The sequence below is a fragment of the Monodelphis domestica genome, chromosome 1, assembly GCF_027887165.1.
Source record: "Monodelphis domestica isolate mMonDom1 chromosome 1, mMonDom1.pri, whole genome shotgun sequence".
NCBI lineage: Eukaryota > Metazoa > Chordata > Mammalia > Didelphimorphia > Didelphidae > Monodelphis > Monodelphis domestica.
In genome coordinates, this window is record NC_077227.1 from 543,832,373 (window position 1) to 543,854,029 (window position 21,657).

At 37.4% G+C, this 21,657-nt stretch overlaps 1 non-coding gene across 1 annotated transcript; it reads right to left on the bottom strand.

Annotated features, from left to right (window-relative positions):
- Positions 1-20,967: 20,967 nt before the first annotated feature.
- Positions 20,968-21,035, bottom strand: LOC130456794 (small nucleolar RNA U54). The gene has a single exon (XR_008915827.1). It is a non-coding gene; the product is annotated as a small nucleolar RNA U54 (small nucleolar RNA).
- Between the last annotated feature and the right edge of the window lie 622 nt (positions 21,036-21,657).

The window sequence follows — 21,657 nt, forward strand, 5'->3', positions numbered from 1 at the left end:
AAACTACATTCAAGTGCTCACTTTCATTCAGTCCAATAAACAAACATTTGTTCAGCACCTACTAGATGCAAGGCACCATGATGAGAGATGGGGGATACATGGAAAACATTGGATATCAGATTTAGAGCTAGAGGGGTAAGTAAACTGGGTCTCATAAACTGAAGCTCAGAAAAGTTTCCTGATTTGGAATAAATGTCATACTGGCAGAGACCTCAGAGATCTAGTGAATCCTTTCATTTTCTATTTGAAGAGGAAACAGTGACTAAGTGATTAAGTGACTTCCCTAAATTCACACAGGAAACGACAAAGGTAAAATTTGAACTCAGCTCTTCTGACTTCATAACCAGGGTTCTTTTCAATCTTCTTTTCCCTAAGTTTCTCCCATCAAGGACCTTCCATTTGACTTCCATTTGACCAAGAATAACCATTCCTCTACTACTTCCTTAGAAACTAGCTAGGAAAAGAAGGTAGAAAAATCACCCCATGGCACAGAATGCAAAGAATAACAAACAGTGTGGTCAACAGAAGAGTTGGTTTCAATCCCAGTTAAACTTTTAACTACCTAGGTGACTTTGGACAAGTCACTTCCCTACTCTCCTGCCCATGTCTTGATTGTATGCAGTGGTTTGCATGTAGTGCTTCCCTTTAGACTGTAAGCCACTTGAAAAAAAGGATTCTTTCTTGTTTTTCTTTGGATCCTCAACACTAAGCATGGTGCTTGGCACGTAGAAAGCACCGAATAAATGCTCATTGACTGAAATGGCTGATGGTAGGGTACAGTCCTAGAATAATGTGATCTATTGTATGTGAATAAATATTGAACATAACTTTCATAGACATTATTTTAACTTATTCTTTTAACTCTCCTGTGAAATAGGCAGAGCAAAAACAATTACCCACATTGAACTCAATGAGAAATAGCTCTTCAAAGAGGTCAAATAACTTTACCAAGTCCCACAGAGATGCTAAGTGTCAATACCAAGACCCAAACCCAGTCTTCTGACTCCCAGTTCATTGCTCTTTTCACTAGACCATGCTTCCTTGATCCCAGAATATCTGAGATCCCTCCTGCTTACTATTATTATACCTATTCTTTTTTTTCCATTATTTCCTCTTCTTTCTCTTTATTCTTTTTTTTTTTCAGTTTTGTCTTTCATATAACTTTAAATCATCACTTATCTCCCTTACTCTTTAGCTCCCCTTCCTTCCAACCAAATTACTAGCTGTTTTTCAGATAATTTTAGACAGGACTCAATCCCTAAATAGAGATATCTGTTAGATTTGCTGACTATTATACTTTCTTGTTATATCCAAAAATTAACATTCATTATCTCTGAATAAAGACTCGGGGACTTTTCATTGGCTGTCTCTTTTCCCTTATCCATGCCGAATAGCTTCTTTGACTTCCTTAATGTCTTAACTAAAATTTCACCTTCTGGAAGTATTTTCCAATGTCTCTTAATTCCAGTGCCTTCTCTCTTTTATTTATTTCCTATTTTTCCTATATGTAGCTTGTTTGTCCACACTTATTTGTATGTTCTCTACTCTATTATCGTGAATTATGAATTGTTTGAGGGCAAAGACTATCTTTACCTTGTTTTTATAACCCCAGCAATTAATATGGTACCTGGAACAGAGCAGGTGCTTAATAAGTGTTTATTGACTGATTGATTAAGCACCATTTATTCATGTATATGATTGATTGGTTTACAACCTGAAGGTGATGGAGATGTTTTAAAAGGGCAGGGATTGAAAATCTTAATCAAATGAACTATTAGACCATTTCATTTTCATCAAGTTTCCCATTGGTGAGGGTGTTTTTAGGGTTAACTTCTTTAATGCTGGAATGTCCCCTTAACTCATCATCATGGCATAGTCTCCATTTCCTACAAAAGATATTTTATAAGCTGTTGGATTTCTGGAATTCCCCTCTTCAAAAATTCCTTTGTGTTTATTTTATACATAATTTTTATTTATTTACCTATGGAGATCTCATTTCCCCTTGGTAGAATGTAAGCTTCTGACGGGCAGACTGCTTTCATTTTCCTATTCCCAGAAGACGTGATTTATAAAAGCTTGGTGAATTGATTTGATTTTCACAGTTTCTTTTCTGGTCACATTCATCTTTTATAATGTTATTCTTGCCATTTCTTGTGCACATCAACTTTTAGAAAATATATATTTGTGTTACAATATATCATAAGCCAAAATATATATTTGAATCTTTACAATATAGAATGTCTATCTTCTATAATGCCTTCCAATGCATTTGCAAATATTCTCTATAGACTTTCTTCTCAATATTTAAAATTTTATATATATGTGTATATATAAAATTTAAAATATTATATAAGCCTTATCCTGGCTCTTTGGCAATGTTATAACTAAAGTAGGCCAGCCACAGGTATTCATTAAATACTTACTATCCTTACTTCATGCCACTGTGCTAATCATTGGAGATACAAACTTAAACAAGATAGCCCTTGACCTCAAGGAACTTACATTTTCACAGGAAAGAAAACACAAAAGGAGCTTGAAGTGGGGTTGTGCAGGTGCTAAGAAAGGTTCCAGGGTGAGATTGCAGCTGAGGCATGGTGTGGATGTCTTTATCTCTTGTCCTAGTCTAATCCTTCTGCCCTTGTTGAGTTTTCAGTCAGTTCTCACTCTCTGTGACCCAGGAGGAGTTTTATTGGCTGAACACTCTGGAATGATTCACCATTTCCCTCTCCAGCTCATTTTACAGATGAGAAACCTGGACAAACAGTCACATAGCTATTAAATGACTGAGGCTGGATTGGAATTCAGGTAGATGTCTGCTCTATCCACTGTGCCACCTAGCTGCCTTTTGGTCCAATGGAACTCTTCCCTTCTCTTCACTTCTCATATCCAGTCACCAAATCTTGTCAATTCTTTCTCTCCATTACTCATATCTATCCCTTATTTCCCTACTCACATGCCCACAAGCCCTCCTCATCTCTTGACTTGATGGCAGCAAAAATGGTCTTTTATGCACTAATCTCTCTCCCATCCAATCTCCACAGTTGCCAAATTCATATATCTAAAGAAGAGTTTAGGCTACATTATTCCCTTGCTTATGAAGCTTAGCCAATGCCCTCTTGCCTTTAGGAGAACATTCATGCTTCTTTGTTTGACATCTAATGCCCTGGACATGTGCTTTGGTTCCAACCTCTTTTTCCAGAGGTTTTATTCCTCTTATTTCCCTTCAATCCCTCTAAATTCCAGCCTAATTGGTCTATTTTCAGCTCCTCACACATGACATTCTGTCTCCCATCTTCATGCTTTTGTTAATATCTGAAGGGGGTGGGGAGCATTCCATACCTGGAATATTCTCCCTTCTTCTCTTTGTCTTTTGAAATGACTAGCTCCTTTTGGAGCTTAGTTCAAATGCCACTTCCTCTAAACGTCCTTTCCTAATTCTCTCAGTTTCTGAAATTCTCCTAAAAATTCTGTTGGTTTACTTGGAATATATTTTATTTGTTGATGAAGATCTTATTTCCCATGGGTAGAATGTAAGCTTCTGAAGGACAGACTCTGCTTTCATTTGCTTATCCCTGGAGAAACTCATTCATAAATGCTTGGAGAACTGAGTTGAATTGTTCAAGTTCTTTCCTAGCCACATAGATCCTTGATAATGTCATTCATGCCACTTATTACGTACATGAGTTTTGGCAAATATATACATGGGTCACAGATATTTTAGTTGGTTGCCTGAGTTCTAATTCTTGGCTTCTATCTTTAATCCTTCTAACTTCTTTCCTATCTGACCACTGATCCAAAACTTCTCAGGTTTCCAAGCCAATAATGGAGCCAGTTTGAACTGTCTCAAGAAGGCCAATTATTAAATTTTCAGTGTTAGCATTTATAATGACAATGACTAATATTTATATATGCTTCCTATATGCCAGACACTATGCTAAGTACTTTATAAATATTATCTCATTTGATCCTCACAAAAGTTCTGGGAGGTTATCCTTTAGAGGTGAGAAAACTGAGGCAAACATAAAATGTCTTGCAAAAGGTCAAGCAGTTAGTTTCTGAGGACAAATTTGAACTCAAGTCTCCCCAACTTCAGCCCCAGTGCTCTATCCACCAAGAAATCTAGTTCCTTTGTTTCATACTTGTCCTGTGACACTAGTCAAGTCATTTAACCTCTCTCAGACAACTAAGACGTTAAGTTGAAAAGATTTCAATTTGCATTGATAGAAGTTCTTCAGTTTGAACATCCTACAGAAATGAAATCATAAGACTGAACAGGAAAAAAAAAAACCAAGAATAGTGTGTGTATGTGTGTATAGTGTTGTTATGGGATTCTAGGAAGGGAAAACACATAAGGATTAACATATAAATAGTTTGTATTTATTTGAGATTGGGGAAGGGGTTTTGGGGAAGAAGAGTGCTGAAGAGGATGATCTCATCTTTAAACCTAAATTAACAATTCTGTCTCACTACACTAATATCCTAAAGGCAAATCAAATAGGGAAGCTGGATCTTACAATAGAGTGTCTGGGATCCAAAGCAGGAATCCAAGGTGAAATGTCCACAGATGATAACTCCTCCAAGTTGAAGACAGTTGCTCAATCCCTGACCAGCAGAAGATTGAAGAATAAATGCTCACCACCATCAAAGGATCTTCACAGCCTAATGTCTTGGGAATTCATCTTCTGACAGATTTAGCCATACTTTCTCCTTTCCTCTTCAGCTCCAGAGAGATAGTTTATTTCTCAACGGAATACCAAAGATTTCAACACTCCCAGGCTCATAAGATTCCAGTTACATGGTCCTGTCAATCATTTTGCAGTCTTTATCTTCCTTTGACACAATAGATATGAGTGTGGGGAGGTATAACGGGATTAGGGGGCAGGATGTAGTAATATATTGCTTCCCAATTGAACAGAAGAGTTTATGAGTAAGGGACCATATCTAGCAGTCTTCCTACACCTCTAAGCATCTAGTGTACTGCCTTGTCCATTAGATGTATCTCAGTTCATAGGCTAGTCCTGCCACTCATTAGCTATGTGAACTTGGATAAGTCACTTTCCATTTATCAACCTGACAGTCTTCTTCAATAAAAATGAGCCTGAAAATCCTGGCCCTGACTACTTCAAGATTAAATAAAATAGTGTGGGAGAAAACACTTTACAATTAGTAAAGCATAATAAAAGTGTAAAATAGTGTTATGTGACAGAAATGGACAATCATAATATTTGAAAACAAAAAGGACCTTAATAATCACTCCTTTATTTTGCTGATGAGGAAAACAGATCCAAAGAAATGATTTGTCCTGACTAAGTGAATTCACCAGCAGATATTAAGTAACATAGCCAAAATCTGAATCCAGATACTACAAGGATAAATTATTCTTTTTTCCCCACTACACTACATTACTTTTTATTTCTCCAAACCAAAGTCAGGAAGAAATCTGAAGGGTAAATGTTCATTGAGTGAATGAAAAATTAAATGCATGAAAGAATGGAAATACTGGATTACACCTCAGACATGGGCAAATGCTACAAATTGGGCCTTGATTTTTTTGTTTTGCCAATCACCTAAGCTTAAGAAAGTGATAGAAAAAATCTTAATAATGCAGATTAAGCTTACAAGCCAATTATGTGTATATCCTTCTCCCTTCACAGAATCATTCATTAAACATTTATCTGCACACTCCTGAATGAAAGTATCAAGTAATAGGAAATGCTAAATTTATGGAAGAAAATAGAGGTTAATGCGCCATCTTGGGCCTCCTTCCATGGACACCCATTCGATTGATACAAATTAAAAATTTTCAGGCAATCAGAGGATCCAGAGAAAGATTAATAAGAGTTCAAAATAGCAGAGAAAAGCGAGACTTTGAGGGACTCACAAAAGATTACACAGTAAGCACGGGATGATTCAGAGCAAGTTGTGAGTGAAGTGGCCTGTGTTTCAATTTCCCAAGAGCAGGCAAGAGAGCAGTCACTGAAACAGAGCAAGGGAGAAATTAAAGCTAGAGGAAACATGTGCTTGTACAATTTACAGCTAGCCTGCAGCATATTATTGAGACAAATCATTTAATAGCTTGTAAAAGGATTAGATGTTTGAATATGAATATGACTCAGACTGAGAAGAGCTTGGTGGCTCTGCTCACTGGGATTAAAAATGATAGGGTGCATCTTACCTGACGCCGCAGGGCCCAGCCAGATAACACTTGGAAAACAACAATTCTGCTGGCTATCCTCCAAGGGAAAGTTGGTGGAAGGAAGAATTGTATGTGTCCAATTCCATTTGTTGGTTTCACAGGATTTAGAGATAGAAGGGACTTTTGGGAGATGACAGTATCACAGATTTTCAGTTAGAAAGGACCTAAGCAGGGAAGACAGATGGCTCAAGGTATAAAGAGCCAGGACTGTGGATGGGAGATCCTGGGTTCAAATCTGATTGCAGACTTTTCCTAGCTGTGTGACCCTGGGCAAGTCACTTAGCACTAATTGACAAACCCTTAACACTTTTCTGCCTTGGAATAAAAATTTATTATTGATTCTAAGACAGAAAGTAAGGGTTAAAAAAAAAAAGGCAACCTAAGAGCCCAACAAGTCCAGTACCTAGCCAAAAACAAAAACAGAAATTAAAAATTCCCTATCTAACTTACCCAGGAAGGGCTATTCCAGCCTCTATTTAAAGAAATCCAGGGAAGGGAGATCTCAACTCCCTGGAACTAAAATAAACAAGTCTAATCTCTCCTCCATATAACAGTCCTTCAAATTCTTGAAGACAACCATTTTTGCTCCCCTTCTTCATTCCCACTTCTTCTCTTCTCCAGTGCTTTCAGTTGGGCTGCATAGGATATGTCCTTGTGGCTCCTCCTCATTCTGGTTACACTCCTTGGAACTTTCTCTAATTTTTCAATTTCTACCTAAACAGCACTTTGCAGAACTTACTCTTCTAGATGTGGTCTCACTTGGGGCAGAAAATAACAGGACTCATACCTCTTTTTTTTTTTCCAGAAAAGTATGCCTCTATGAATGTAGCTCAAAATCTATGTGGCTTTCTTGGTATTCATTAAATATTTGATTAATTGGCTGATTAAAAGATGAACAGAGCTTTAGGGGGCAGGGAAATAGCTCTTCAGTGCTAAATGAACAATATCATATTTCAAATTGTTTGACTTTCTTCTGTTGTCACAAGAGGGAGTGTGGTATATTTGATAGTAGGTTTAACCTGACATTGACAGGTCTATGTTCAAATTCTGCCTCAAGACATTTGTTCTATGACCTTAGACAAGCTATTCAGTTTCTCAAACCTCAGTTTCCTTATCTATAAATTTCATTAAACTTGCAATATCATTGCATCATTAAATAGAAAGCATAATACAATGCAAATTATTATTTTAAAGGTAGAACTTGACTCTCTGATTAATTTGGAAATAAAATTTTCAATTATACTTGACCTTAAAGCTCAACTGAAGAGATTTTCATTTTTTTTCTTTTCTTAATGTTGCTGTGACATGAGATTATTTCATATAATACAATGTAAGAGGCCAGTGAACATGACTCATTGCCATTGACTAGTTATTTTTCTAGGGGGGGATTCACCCCTCTACCTTTACTTGAATTCCCACTCCTGGCCTGGATCTTGGTTTCTTTATTTGTTCAATTGGGGTACTGGAGCTTCTCCTCCAGAATGTTCAAGGCTTTTTCCATTTCTGTGGCATATTTATTCTCAGGACTGCCTTTTGGGGGTCTCCTCTCCTCAGTGCCTAAGTAGTGCATTTAAAATGGTGGGGGTATCTCTGATTGCTGCAGGGCTGTCATGCCCTGAAAAATTAACTCTGCTGCTCCTGAAATGCTTGCCTGACTCCCCAAGAGAGCCTTGGGTATTGGTGAGCATCTGGTACCTGAATGCCCTACATTCTCTAGTTGAAGTTTCTTCTCTAGTACTCATCAATTATAAGCCTATTTCTCATCCTTCACGGGTAGTAGGTCATGTCCACGGGGACCTGCGGGGCAAAAGCATCAGAAATTTGTATTGGAAAGGACTGAATTATTTAAAAGGGGAAGTTTGTCCTCAGCACTCTTTCATCCTCCTCTGTCCAAACTCTTCTTGTTTATCCTGCTTAGAGTAGCCCACGATTTCCTGCACCCTTTTTGTTCTGCCGTGTTGAGGCTTCTTAAAGTTGCTTCATGAGATTTGGAGCTGGATGCATCCTTATCTGCTTAGCCTAAAACTGTTTATCTTCTTTCTGAATTTTTTGTATTTGTTTTTTTTGGGGGGGGTATGGAATGTAGGGAGGGAAGTATCTTTTCGCCTATTCCCTCAGATATGCTTTCTTTTTTAAAATTACATTTTACTTTTTTTCCAATGGACAATGATGCATTTATTTCTCCTTTCTTCCCCTTTCCTTGCCACTATGGGGAAAATAGAAACAAAACATGTATACACTGGGTAATCAATTCCTCTAATAATTTTTCTACTTTTATACATTGGACAAAGATTCCATATCTCAGTTAAATTAATATTTGCAGTCAGGCAAAAGCCTGCATGATTCATATCATTTCCTCTCTTCATTGCTGCCACTACCATAATTTCTGTAGAAAGTGGACAGTGCCACACACGTCTCAGGGATGTTGTGTGTTTTTCTGTGTTTCACTGGATACCATGTCCAAAATGGTGGCTCTCCAATAACAAACTTTCATTATATCTTTTACATATCCCCTTCTCTCCACCCAAACCTCCCCCACCCTAGCTCAAGCCTTCATCACTACTTGATTGAATTATCTTATTTATACCTAGTTATTTACATGTTGTTGCCCCATTTTCTTTTGTGTTTTCTTGTGTTCCTACACTTAGAAAGGAGCTCAACACCTGGTAAGTGCTTAATAAAGGCGTGTTGACTGACTGACTGATGTTGCCTAACTGATGAACTTCCCAGCACTTATCTGTGGTCTCTTTAGTGACTTTTCACATTTCGCTCGTAGGCCTGTTCTTGAAGCCTTTCCACATCAATCGAACTTAAGCTTTGCCTTCACTGGCAATCCTTTTTGGAAACCTAGGACACCACCACCTCATGTTCATTAATTCTCTTTTTTTCTTATTAAAAACCCTTACCGTCTACCTTAGAATCAATACTAAGTATTGGTTCCAAAGCAGAAGAGTGTTAAAGGCTTGGCAATTGGGGGATTAAGTGATACTCCCAGAATCTCACAGATAGGAAATGCTTGAGGCCATATTTGAACCCAAGACCTTAAGTCTCCAGGCCTGATGCTGCTATACACACTGAGCAAGCTAGCTGACCCACAATATTTTTTTTAACCTTTACATTCCATCTTAGAATCAATTCTGTATATTGGCTCCAAAGCAGAAGAGTAGTAAGGTCTAGACAAAGGGGGTTAAGTGACTGGCCCAGGGTCACCCAGCAAGGAAGTGTCTGAATCCAGATTTGAACCTAGATCCTCCCAATTCTAGGCTTGATTTTGTATTCACTGTGCCACTTAGCTACCCCTCATTAATTGTTAACACTCATTTTTGCCTGATGGAGATAGTGTGGAAAACTCAGATGAATTAGGCTTGGTCAGGTGATCATGTGATTTTCTTTCTAAAATTTACTAATAAATAAGTATAAATATGCAATCCCCAGAGGATTTTAATCATAACAGTGGCCACTTAGAATATTTGTTTGTTGATTAAATTGCTGATTAAATTGGAGATAGTTGATCTACCTTTCTTAATTACCCTCAAATCCCTTTACTTCTTTTTTCTTAACTGTAAGAGCAACTCTGGTAGTAGTAATTAAATCTAGTTTGATACTCTGGTCCTACATGTGCCTAATCACCATAGATAACTTCCCAGAAAAAAAAGGCAAGTGAAATATTTTTGTAAGAACGAAGTCCGAGAAAACTGAAAGATTGCTCACCTAAGTTTCCACCGGACAATTTTGAGGCAGGCATGAATTAAAGTCTGCTCAGCTCATCATAGCATGGCTCTAATCAGGCTGAGGTGGATTCCGTAGCTCGGTGCTCCATTCCCTGGCCACAGCTTGGCCCCTAACCCCAGCCAGCTGCTTCACAAGGCAGCCCATTGGTCTCAAGAAAGACCCGGTGAGGGAGAATGAATGGATCAATTCAAATCTGTCCCCACTCCTGGAAAACAAAGCTCAAAGTGTTTGCCCTATTGATGATGGCTTGGAAGCATCAGTTTCAAAGCCAAGCACATCTGTTAGGACATTTGAACCCCAGTCTGTCTGTCAATATCTTGCTTTTGCCATCTTCTTGCTAACATGGACTCTTACAAATATCAAACAGCTCGATAGCATGATCCTTTATGACTGACAGACACCCCGAGAAATTACTGTGCCTGGATGATCCAAGGAAATGGCACATATATAACGACAAACTCAGACTGCATATATTCACATCTCAGATTCAACCATCTTTCTTTTATTTTGCAGTCAGAAAATGGGTAATAATAACAAGGTGCAGGGGGAAACGTGCCAGAGAGGGAATCAGAGGAGTCAGAGGAGAACAGCTTGAATCCTAGCTCTTCCACATACTTACCTGTGTATCTTGGACAAAGCCTTATCAACACTGTTGACTTTGTTTACTCATCTATAAAGTAATAGAATTGGCTTAGATGATTTCTAAGATTTTTATAGGTTGAAATCTATGATCTGTGGCTTCAGAATAAAATTAGTAATTGAGGTTTCAGGAGTGCTTTAAGTTTTGCAAAATATTCTACTCAACATTTAAAAAAAAACAGGTAATATAAGTATGGGGATGTCCACTGATAGATGTGGACATTGAGGTCCAGAAAAATTAAGTGACTTAATCACTTAATTACAAAGAGATTAAGTGACAAGGTCACATGGTAAAAATTTTGAAATCAGGTTCCCTCACTCCAACTTCAACAGTATTTCCCTCCTGTTATACCAACTCCAGTGTTTTTGTCTAACATGTTAGGCCAAGAGAGATTGAGTTCTGATTATGTCACTTCCTGCCTGAAAAATCTTCAATCAATGACACATAGCTCTAGAATACAGGACAAAATATATTATAGTTTTATATACTTTTACCACTGACTACTTCCTCAAATTTATCATCCACTATTTCCTTTCAAATATCCATCAGCTTCTTCTCAGTCTTCATTTCCATTCATGCACCTGAAAAGAAATTAGAATCGTATACCTTCTCTCTTGATGCTGAATGGCAGAAGAGCAGGACATTGAGTCTTCACCAATGAGAAGAGTTCTATGCAATTGGCCCTTTGAACCAAGATTTCACTTCTTTGCTACAAAAATAATATCTTCCAATTAAGTTAACACATAATCAGCTAATGTAGGATGTTAGGTCAAATTAGATCATGTATGGGAAGGATTTTATAAATTTATTTTTTGGCACACATGGACCCCTTTGTCCTCGAGCCCTTCAGAAAACCATTCTAGTTCATCATTTCTTCATGCACGTGGAAATTCTCTACCAACCATTGCTTTGTTTCAGAAGGAAAACTCACCTCCTGTCTCCTTTTCCTTGCAGCTACTCATACAACCCATATTGCATTAGCACCCCAGGAGGAGTCAAAGATGGGAGTAGAATAGTCACATTCATTGGGGGCTCTTCAGGTCAAATGCATCATTTCCCTTTCATTCTAAAGCTAAAAGTTGAAATGCCAGTTCAACACCCAGCAAGCCAGAATGTCCCAGCACAGCTGTGAAGCTTTAGATGCTACTTGGAATTTATGAGATCTATCTAATATCCAGTAGATGGATCATGCCAGATGAAAGCTGCCAATTCTGGACTTAATCCAGATTAAGTCACATGCCTAAGTGACTAATCAGAAGACCCTAGAAATGGCCAGGTAAATAGTTTTAATTATCAGATTTCCTTCTGTCACGCTGAAAAATACTAAGACTCACTAAGAAAACAAGTATCCTCACTCAGAAGATTGAGCTCTATTATTAGATCTGAGTGCTAGGAAAATTGGATTTTTGGCCCATTTACTGGCATGGTGACCTTGTCCAAGTTGTTTCTCTTGGACTTAGTTTCTGCATTCATACAATCAATGAGTGGAGTTGGACAATATTCTCATCCAGCTCAGGCATTCTCTGCTCTATTTACTACAGATCTTTCCGCGCTCTGACAACTTATAGTCTATGTTCTAAAATTCCTTCCAGTTCTATTATTTTTTATTCTTTGTCTTAGCTATAAAAATCTATCATTCCGTAAGCTTAAAGCCTACCTAATGCCCAAGTCAATTATCAGTGCTGCAATACACACATGCACACGCACACACATACCTCCTTTCTGTACTTTACATGCAAGAGGGAAAAGTACTCCCTTTCCTTCCCTGCTCTGAATGGGTATGTCTGTATGTGAGGGGGGCCGGAGACAGAGAGACCATCTCCTATGATAAATAAGTTCTATGACCTCAAGACTTTAAGGAACTGATAAGTGCTCCTCATAAAAGAGTTGGGGACTAGTGGTCTAGCAAATGTGCTGCAAAGCACATTCAGCCCATTTTTCTTGCAATGGAAATTTTCTTCAGCACAGGGCATATGATGATCATTTGGCAATTGTCTCCTCAGGCACTGAAATCAAGTGTAAATGCAAAAAGATTTAGCCTAATACTGCACTCACATGCTTTTTCAAGTGGTAATTTGAGTGGGAGGAGGGAGAAGGACCTAACTCCCTGTATAGATTGTGAGTGTGTTCATGAGTGTACAAAGAACAGAAATCTATTGAATTTCCCCAGACCAGACGTCTACATTCTGTAGGGCTCACTCAGCCAATAAATTTGACTTAAAACTTTTTTATTTTATGAAATCTGCTGTTAAAGCAAATCCTTCTTTCTAGACTTAGCATAATTGCAAGACACTAGTCTGAGTGCCAAAAATGTCAGCTGTAAGTTGCAAACATGAACACATTTAAACAGAACCATATGTAAGAACGGAAGGAAAAATCGAAAGTAAGCCAATCTATTCACCTTTTGCTGAAGGGATGATGTGCAATATGACCCTACTAAAGAAAAATAGCCATGTAACTCCTGATAAATTCCCCTATTAAATAATTTGTTAATAAAGCTTTACTAGAAGTAAATATTTTATCAATATTTATGCTCAGAAAATTGTAGTCTGGCTATTTTTGATGAAGTGGATTTGGAGTCAGAGAAATTAGGTTAGAATCTTGTCTCTACTACTACATGTGTGACTTTGGATAGGTCACTTTATCTCTCTCAGCCCTGGATCCCTATCTCAAAAAAGAAGAGATTGTTCCAGATGATCTCTAGGTCCAATCCAGTGATAAATCCAATGAACATATACATATAAATTTACATATATGTGTGTGTACATATATATATATATATATATATATATATATATACACTTTTAAAAAATCCCTTATACATTTTAAGGACAGGGAAGCTTAATTAATGTGTAATTGATTTGGTGGTATTTTAATCCATAAGAAGTAGTCTGAAAAATGAAAGATCTGGACTTTAATAAAACTCCTCCAATACCTGGTCTTGTACTTGTATCTCATTCATGATTTTTCATCTTTTATCCCCATGCCTTTTTCAGGGTAATCTCCCATGCCTTCAACATACTCTTCCTGCTCCTTGTGGGGCAAGGACAAAATCATTTTTGTCTTTGTGTTTCCAGTGTCTAGAACATAATAGGTACTTAAGACATTTGTGGAATGATTGATTGACAGCTAACCATGTGGCCTGAGCTAAGTTCCACTGCTCACTTATAAAAAGATTGGACTAACTTCTCTAAGGACCTTTCCATCTATGACAGTGCAAGATTCTAGAATATAGACAACAGATTGATGGTTGATGAAAATGAATGGAGTCAGGGGGTTTGGAGTGGGAGTAGGGGATCCACCATGACAGAAATATAAGCCCTCATTGACATGTACTAAAGCAAATGCTGGGACAAAGGATTAACACTGAGATTGTGGAGTTTCTGGGCTGGAAGCATCCTGGCACTGCAAAAACTTCCATCTTACTGAAGAGGAATTAGAAAGCATTAAGATTTTGTGAATCAATTCATCTGTGGTGTGTTCACGGTGCATAACGACTTCTCAAGCAATTCAGGGCTTAAAAGCAGGACCTGCTCACGAATGTAAACCAAGATATGAAAATCGCCATGAGGCTCAGACTCTGATGCTGCCACATTTGCTGTGTGAAACCCACTTGCTCCTGGGTTGTGGCTGAGATTTCAGGGATTGGGGAGGGAGAAGTAACTGGTTCTTAGATATGCAGTGATGATAATCGAAAATGGAAAGGAGTTCATCCAGAGCTCTGAAGTTGGGTGACAAATGTGGTACCTTTTCTGGAAACTGTAGATTTCTAATCTGTTTTAAAGTACCCACATAAATAACATTAACAACTCCATTTAATGACGCGTGCAAGCTAATCTTAATGTCGCTCATAAAAAATGGACGCTTATATCCTTTAAGCCTCACCATTAATAATCAAACTGAAACTCTCTAGCTTAAAGACCTGAAAGTAGCCTATAATACCATAACTGAGCAGTGGGTTTATAGAAATACTGGTTTAATTATCATCATTGCAATCCTAAGTTTCTTATCAGACAGTCATGGTTTCACACATAACTAAGAGTTGGAAGGAACTTGAAGAAACAGTGAGCTCAAGTTGTATCTCCTTGTACAAGAAATGCTACACTTTGCAATATCTCTAGTGATTGGTCACCCATCTAGGCTTTATGTCAAGAGCCGCAGTCTTTAAATTTCATTCTACTTTGAGATATCTCGAATTATCAGAATTTTTTCTCTTAATGACTCTCCCTGCCTCTCTGAAACTTCCACCTATTGTTTTAGTTTTACTCTTTGGGACTGTCAAACAAGTCTAATGATTCTTCCATTTTACCAATCTTCAAATATTTGAAGACACCTAGCATGGCCCCCTGCACAGTATTCTCTTCATGAGACTAACCAAAACTACTTCCTTCCTCTTGTTCTCTAATGACCTGGTCTCCAGACTAGACATCTCTGTCACTCTCTTCTGGAAACATTTGAACTTTTCATTGCCTCTCCTAAAATATGATGCCTCAGTCTGAGCACAATCTTCAAAATATGGATTGATTAGGGCAGAAGATAATAGTATTTTCTTCTCCTTAGTCTTTAGCATCATAACTTTTTCCTTATAACCTCAGATCTCACTAGTTTTTGTTTTTGTGTTTGTTTTTGACTACTATTCCATAATGTTTTTTGGTTCCTGTCCTGTCATCTCATTTTTGTCCAACTCTTTGTGATCCCATTTGGGGTTTTCTGAAAATACTAGAGTTATTTGCCATTTCCTTCTCTAGCTCATTTTTCAGATGAAGAACTGAGGCAAACACAGTTTAAGTGACTTGCTCAGAATCATATACCTACTAAATTTCTAAATCCAGATTATAACTCAGGTCTTCCTGATTCTAGTTCTTGATTCAGGACTAGATGAACCATAAAGGTAGACTCTTTGAATTAGTAATCTACTGAAACCCTTAAATGTGTTTCAAGTGAATTGTTGTCTTGATTTTCTTCCCAGTGTTTATTTTTTTCAAGCAAAGGCAATTTTTAATTATCTTTCCTCTTGTGAAAGAGAAATTGGGAAAAGCATGCAGCAAGACAAGAAACAGTGGCTGAGTGGTGACCTGACTGTCAATCAAATGAAGATTCTGATTTGGAATGTTACCAGGAAAGGCAGTTTGGAGCCAAAGCAACTGCTGGCTGAATTCTGTTCTTGGCTAATGCTGGTAGCCTTTGAATCCGGGTCCTGAGCAATTTTCCTGAATGCCTTTGAATCAGGGAAGAAAGAGGTTGGGTTTATCTCTGGGACTTGGGATAATCAAGCTGGAAGTGGCCTGGTGAATTTGAAGGCAGAAAAAGAACAATAGTCCATATATTCCTCTGACTTGCTCTGTTGGTGATAGTTACCAAAATACTAGACCTATCAACCATTTCTCTCAATATCCTCCAATCTAAGGCTAACTATAGAATTAAGGAAACCCCCAACCCTCTTACCTACATCCTCCATCTTTTCCTGTATTCCCCAAATAAACCCTTACTTAAGATAAAAGAGGATAGAAAGTATTTTCATTTTTCATTTCAAATGATATTTGAAATATCATTAAGATACCCTGACTGATTTAGAAACCAAAAGAAGAACAGGGGAAGAAGAAACTGAAGGGAAGAAGAGGGGAGGGAGGAAGGAAGACTGGAAGAGGGAGGAAGGGAGGAAAAGAGGGAGAGGGTAGGCAAAAGAAGATAACTACTTGATTTCTTAGTTATCATTTATCCATCAAATATACCCCCCAATATTATCACTTACACTCTTTTTTATAAAGAAATATTCTAAATTTCCTACAAGTATAATTTAGAATTTAAAACATGATGTTTCACATCTTTGTATGAATAGGGCAGTGAAAATCACCAATAACTGGATATTACTGGCACTAAAGTTAAAGCACTGGCTCAGTTTATATTAATATTATTATTTATAAACATATATAATTAAATATAATAATAATTAGTATTTGACCTATATATAATTATATATATGACCTTATGATGGAAATCTTAGAGACTTTAATTTCTGATTTTACAAGTGATTTACAAAAAAATTGAGGTATAGAAAGTGAAATGGTTTACCCAAAGTTATGTATGCCCTTTTTGGCTCCCAATTTCATTATCTATAAAATAAAGTGGTTGTCCTTGCTGATGTCATGGTCCTTTTGAGCTCTGACAATCTATGAATTAAGATAAAAATTTGTTTTGGGCAGTGAATTTATTTTCCATTTTTCTGAAGATGGCAAAGAACTGCTCCAGCTTTCAGGTACTATTATGCGTCTAGACTTTTGATGAATCTGTGACCTCATCGGTTTTGGTGGTCCTATCAGTGTGTTTTCTCATCATGGTAGGGCACAGACAGCAACCTATTCTGGATGTTCCTGTCTGTGTCACTGCATAAAAACCAAATAGCCTAAAAACTACTTACGCCTTAACAAATTAGAAAACAATACAATTATTTGAGATAGAAGACCTTAACATGTTGTTTTTAATTGAGCCCTCTTCCTAGACCCTATGAATTCTTAATTTTTCTTTCATCTAGTCTCTCTTAACACTCATTTCCATGCCATCACTTTAGTACAGATCCTCATCCCCAAATAAATAAATGCATAATTATAATACCTTCCTAATCTTCCCTTTGTGGTACCTATCCTCATCCAACTCTATCTGCACACCAATTCTAGAGCACTCAAACACTAAAATAGATCTGTGGTCTCATCAATTCAGAAGTGCACTTTAACAATGCTGATCATAATCTATGCTCATCTGCCAGTCTTAAGCAGCTCTTGTCAATGCCCACCCTTGACTTTTCCTCGAGGGTTCCACCCAACATGCTGGAGACATTACTCAAATTTTCCTGACATCAGGAGGATTCTACAAGAGCACTGCCGACTCATCTGCGTCCTTTGCCTCTGCCACCTGACTAACCTGTCTTCTCTTCCTATGCATTATTCCCAAAATAGTGCTTGCTAAAAATAAGATCTAAAATAGGAAATAGGCCCCTGCTCTCCTAATTCCTAGTCCACTTCTATTTCTACCATACCACAGTGACTTCTCAAAATGGATAGATTGGCCCCAAGTGCCAAGTGTGGCTTGCTGCTCAGACTGGGTTTGCTATTCAAAAGGAGGCAGAACCCTCAAATTGAGCTTTAGTGAGGGACTCTGGGATGAGTTTTGATAACCTGGCTCTTTCACTTCAAGTTACACTTATGAATTGCTGCCAGAGAGCCCCATGGTTCATCTTTCTCTTTCCCTGTCTTTGTCTCCCTGTCTCTTTCTATATGTTTCTTTCTCACCCTCCTACATATACACATTATATACACACATTAATAATTATCTAATAGAGCATAGGAATAAATAAGTAACAAGAATAAATACTAAAAAGTAGGTATAATGGAGACCCAACTACATAATCTGCTCAGAACTTCCACTCAACGGTGTCCTGCTCTCCCAATACCCCTGTGCAGAGAGGATCCTTCTAGAGGGTGAAGGAAGTTGGTCTCTGAGCAGAGACATGAGTTCAGACTAGTGGGGCAACTAAATGGCAAAAGACAGATTTGGTTCTCAGAGCCTCCGCATGGCATTAATCTAGCCATTCATCATCCCTCCACAATTTAAGAGTCACAGAACTTACCAAATCCGGAAAGTGTATTAAAAAATACAGAAAGTCCAAACTTCCCTCGGGGTACAAAAATTCCCTGTTTTATTATTCTCCAGAATAATTATAATTATAATATTTCCTTTCTTCACTTTGCAACAGTTTATACACATTTTTCTATGTTTCTCTGACATCATAATGTTTGACAACATTTGTCATTTCTTGTATACAAGTGTGGGAGACAGATAATTATATTAACAACTCAAATCAAGAACAAATAATCCTATCAAAAGAGTTAGTTCAAGGCATAGAAAACATAAAAACATTAGAATAAATGATGGTGGCACTGGGAATCAAGAATTATCAAGAAGTTTATGAAAAGTTTGAGGTTGAGGAAGAAGACACTGCATTAGGAGTAGAACAAAGTTATATACCTGATAGAAAAGAGAGGAAGAAGCCAACGACATAATGATCCTATCTCACCTTCCTTTCTCTAATTTAGAACTTCTCACAAACCAGGTTGTCAATTATCAAACTATGTACAAGCTTTACAAAAAAGAGAGATGCACAAAATGGGCTTGATAAAACAAACAGCCGAACTTGTTATTAAAATTCATCTTTATTTAAATAAACTGCAGTAAGATAAGAGGACTTTCATTTCAGAGGTACATAGAGGGAGAAGAACCCAAGGACAGCCATTCAATCATTGATGGTCCTTATTGGACATCTGCTGGGCGACCTTGGTCTTGGGGGGAGGCTTGTCCCTCAGGTGGGTCTGTGCCTGCTTTGGGTTATCTTCAACATCAATTAATAGAGAAGACATCCCCTCAGGCTATCATAGTTGGCCCATTTCTTGGGAACCCCATTTTTTCAAAGATTGCCTCTCAACAGGGGATATCTCTCTCCTTTTACCTCACCAGCATCCATATTCCCTTTGTCCCTTCAACTCCTCCATTCCCTGTTACAAAACCTTCATTATCCCCGCACTTCTTCAATCCCCTAGTGAAATTCCTTTAACAAATACAAAAGGGAGATACCAGATATAGTGAAAGACCACTAAATTTGGAGTCATACTCATTTTGGTTTTAGTTCTGCCACCTACTAGTTGTGTTAACTTGGACAAATCACTTAATCTCTCTGGGCCCAGGTTCTTTATCTGTAAAATGAAGGGACTCAAAGATCCCTACTATCTCTAAACCTATGATCTTAAATTTTCATTCATAATTTTTCCATCCAGAGTATCGATTACCCTTCCTAAAGAAGGAGCTTGTCACAGAACTGGAATAATAATAATAGCAAAAAAGACAAAAAATAAATTAAAATAAAATAAATGTTTATTAATTGAAAATGGCTTAAAATGTGGTGAATGAATATTGTGGAATATTGTTGTGCTACAAGAAATGTATAGAGAGGGGAAGAGAGAGGAGAACCCCCTTCTCAAAGCAGGGTTCAGAGAACACAGCAGATGTAACGGGTTGTCTCAGAGAGAGGAGAGGAAGTTTGAAGATTTTCCCCCTTCTGCCTTCCCTCCTTAGTTAAAGCTGCTCTCCCCAATTCGATCTTGCCCCCCCTTCACTACTCAAGACCAAAGGATCACCCCTTGATCTGTTCACTCACACTTAGCTTAGAGAACAGATAACTTTTAATGTCAACTCAATCAGGTAATACAAAAGAAAATAACAGGCAGGGAAGTTCGGCTGTTTGTTTTATCAAGCCCATTTTGTGCATCTCTCTTTTTTGTAAAGCTTGTACATAGTTTGATAATTGACAACCTGGTTTGTGAGAAGTTCTAAATTAGAGAAAGGAAGGTGAGATAGGATCATTATGTCGTTGGCTTCTTCCTCTCTTTTCTATCAGGTATATAACTTTGTTCTACTCCTAATGCAGTGTCTTCTTCCTCAACCTCAAACTTTTCATAAACTTCTTGATAATTCTTGATTCCCAGTGCCACCATCATTTATTCTAATGTTTTTATGTTTTCTATGCCTTGAACTAACTCTTTTGATAGGATTATTTGTTCTTGATTTGAGTTGTTAATATAATTATCTGTCTCCCACTCTTGTAAAGCTTTGTGATCTTGATTGTAAAGTTTGATATATTCATAAGGTTCTTGGTCTTCCTCGCTTTCTGAGTCAAATATCATTGTATATAGTGGTTCTGTGTGATTCCTTATCTTGTTCTCACTTTTGCTCAGTGATTTCTATATTCCCCAAGTCTTTTGCTAGCTCTTGCCCAATGCTGTAATTCTGTGTTATATGTTGATAAATTGGGTTCTTGTGTGTTTGTTCCTTCTTGTGTATCTGCTATCATATCCCAGTTTTGTTCTTCAGCTACAAACTTCTTGCTTTGAACATTCATTTTTGCAATCCATCATCAGTTTGAAATGGAATTTCATTAGCATGGAGATTTCAGGATGGTGTGATAATGTTTGTGTTTGCTTTTTCTTGTGCAGTTGCTCTTGGTTGGAATTCTTTGACATAAAGATTTAAGGTTGACTTTTCTATTAAGTCATCAGTATGTTCTTTTGTAATATCATCCCTGCATTCAGTGTCATTGTCTCAAGGAGGTCTGCTATTTTGAATGTTCTCTGTTACTGCATTTTCCTCCTCATTGGACCATTCTGTTGTTTGCTTATGTGCTTCAGTTAATTCAGTCGCAGTTTCTTTAGAATCTTTAGAACCCTCTAATGTTTGTGTCTCATGTGGTTCTGTTTTTGCTTTTTCTCTTAGTATTTGTTCTGTACTTTCTATTTCTAAAGTATACTCTTTCCTTTCTGCTAAGTTACTTTTATCTTGTGCTTAGACATGTTGCAATTGGCTCAGAATAGCATACAACACAATCACCGAAATTCAACTGCTTAAATTTCATCATCATTGCTAAAAAACATCAAACCCCAAAAAAGACCAACTGTCACTCTCCAAGTTTCCCTTCCACCAACTATGCTTCTTGCCAGTATCTTCTCTCTAACATTACAACTGCTGTTTGCTCCACCTCAGTGACAGAAAGTCTAAAACTTGCTTCAGTTTTCCTTTCCACACTTTGAGTTATGACTGAGTCAATATTCTTATTTCAAAACACTAAGAATGTATGATTTTATCAGTGTGGCTATTCACTCTACTCTGCTTCTCTACCACTGAAGAGGTAGTATACTTTTGATCAATCTTTTAGTAATGAACCTCTTAACTTAGACTTTTTCTTAGAAAAGCAATAAAAAATCTAAGTCCAGGACCATACTTAGAGTCTGCTTGCCTTCTTAAGACTCAATATTACTGGCACTCCATCTTTCAAAGTCAATCTTAACCTCATCATGTGATATCAGGATAGTAAACAAGTTAAAAAACATTTATTAACTGCCAGGGACTATATGCTAAGTACTAGGGATACAAGAAAGGCAAAAACATGCTCTTTGGCCTTACAGAGTACATGTGTAAACAATCATTAGATTAGGATGAAATTTATTTGGGGGGGATGAATATTAAAATATTTCTCTTGAATGTTTTT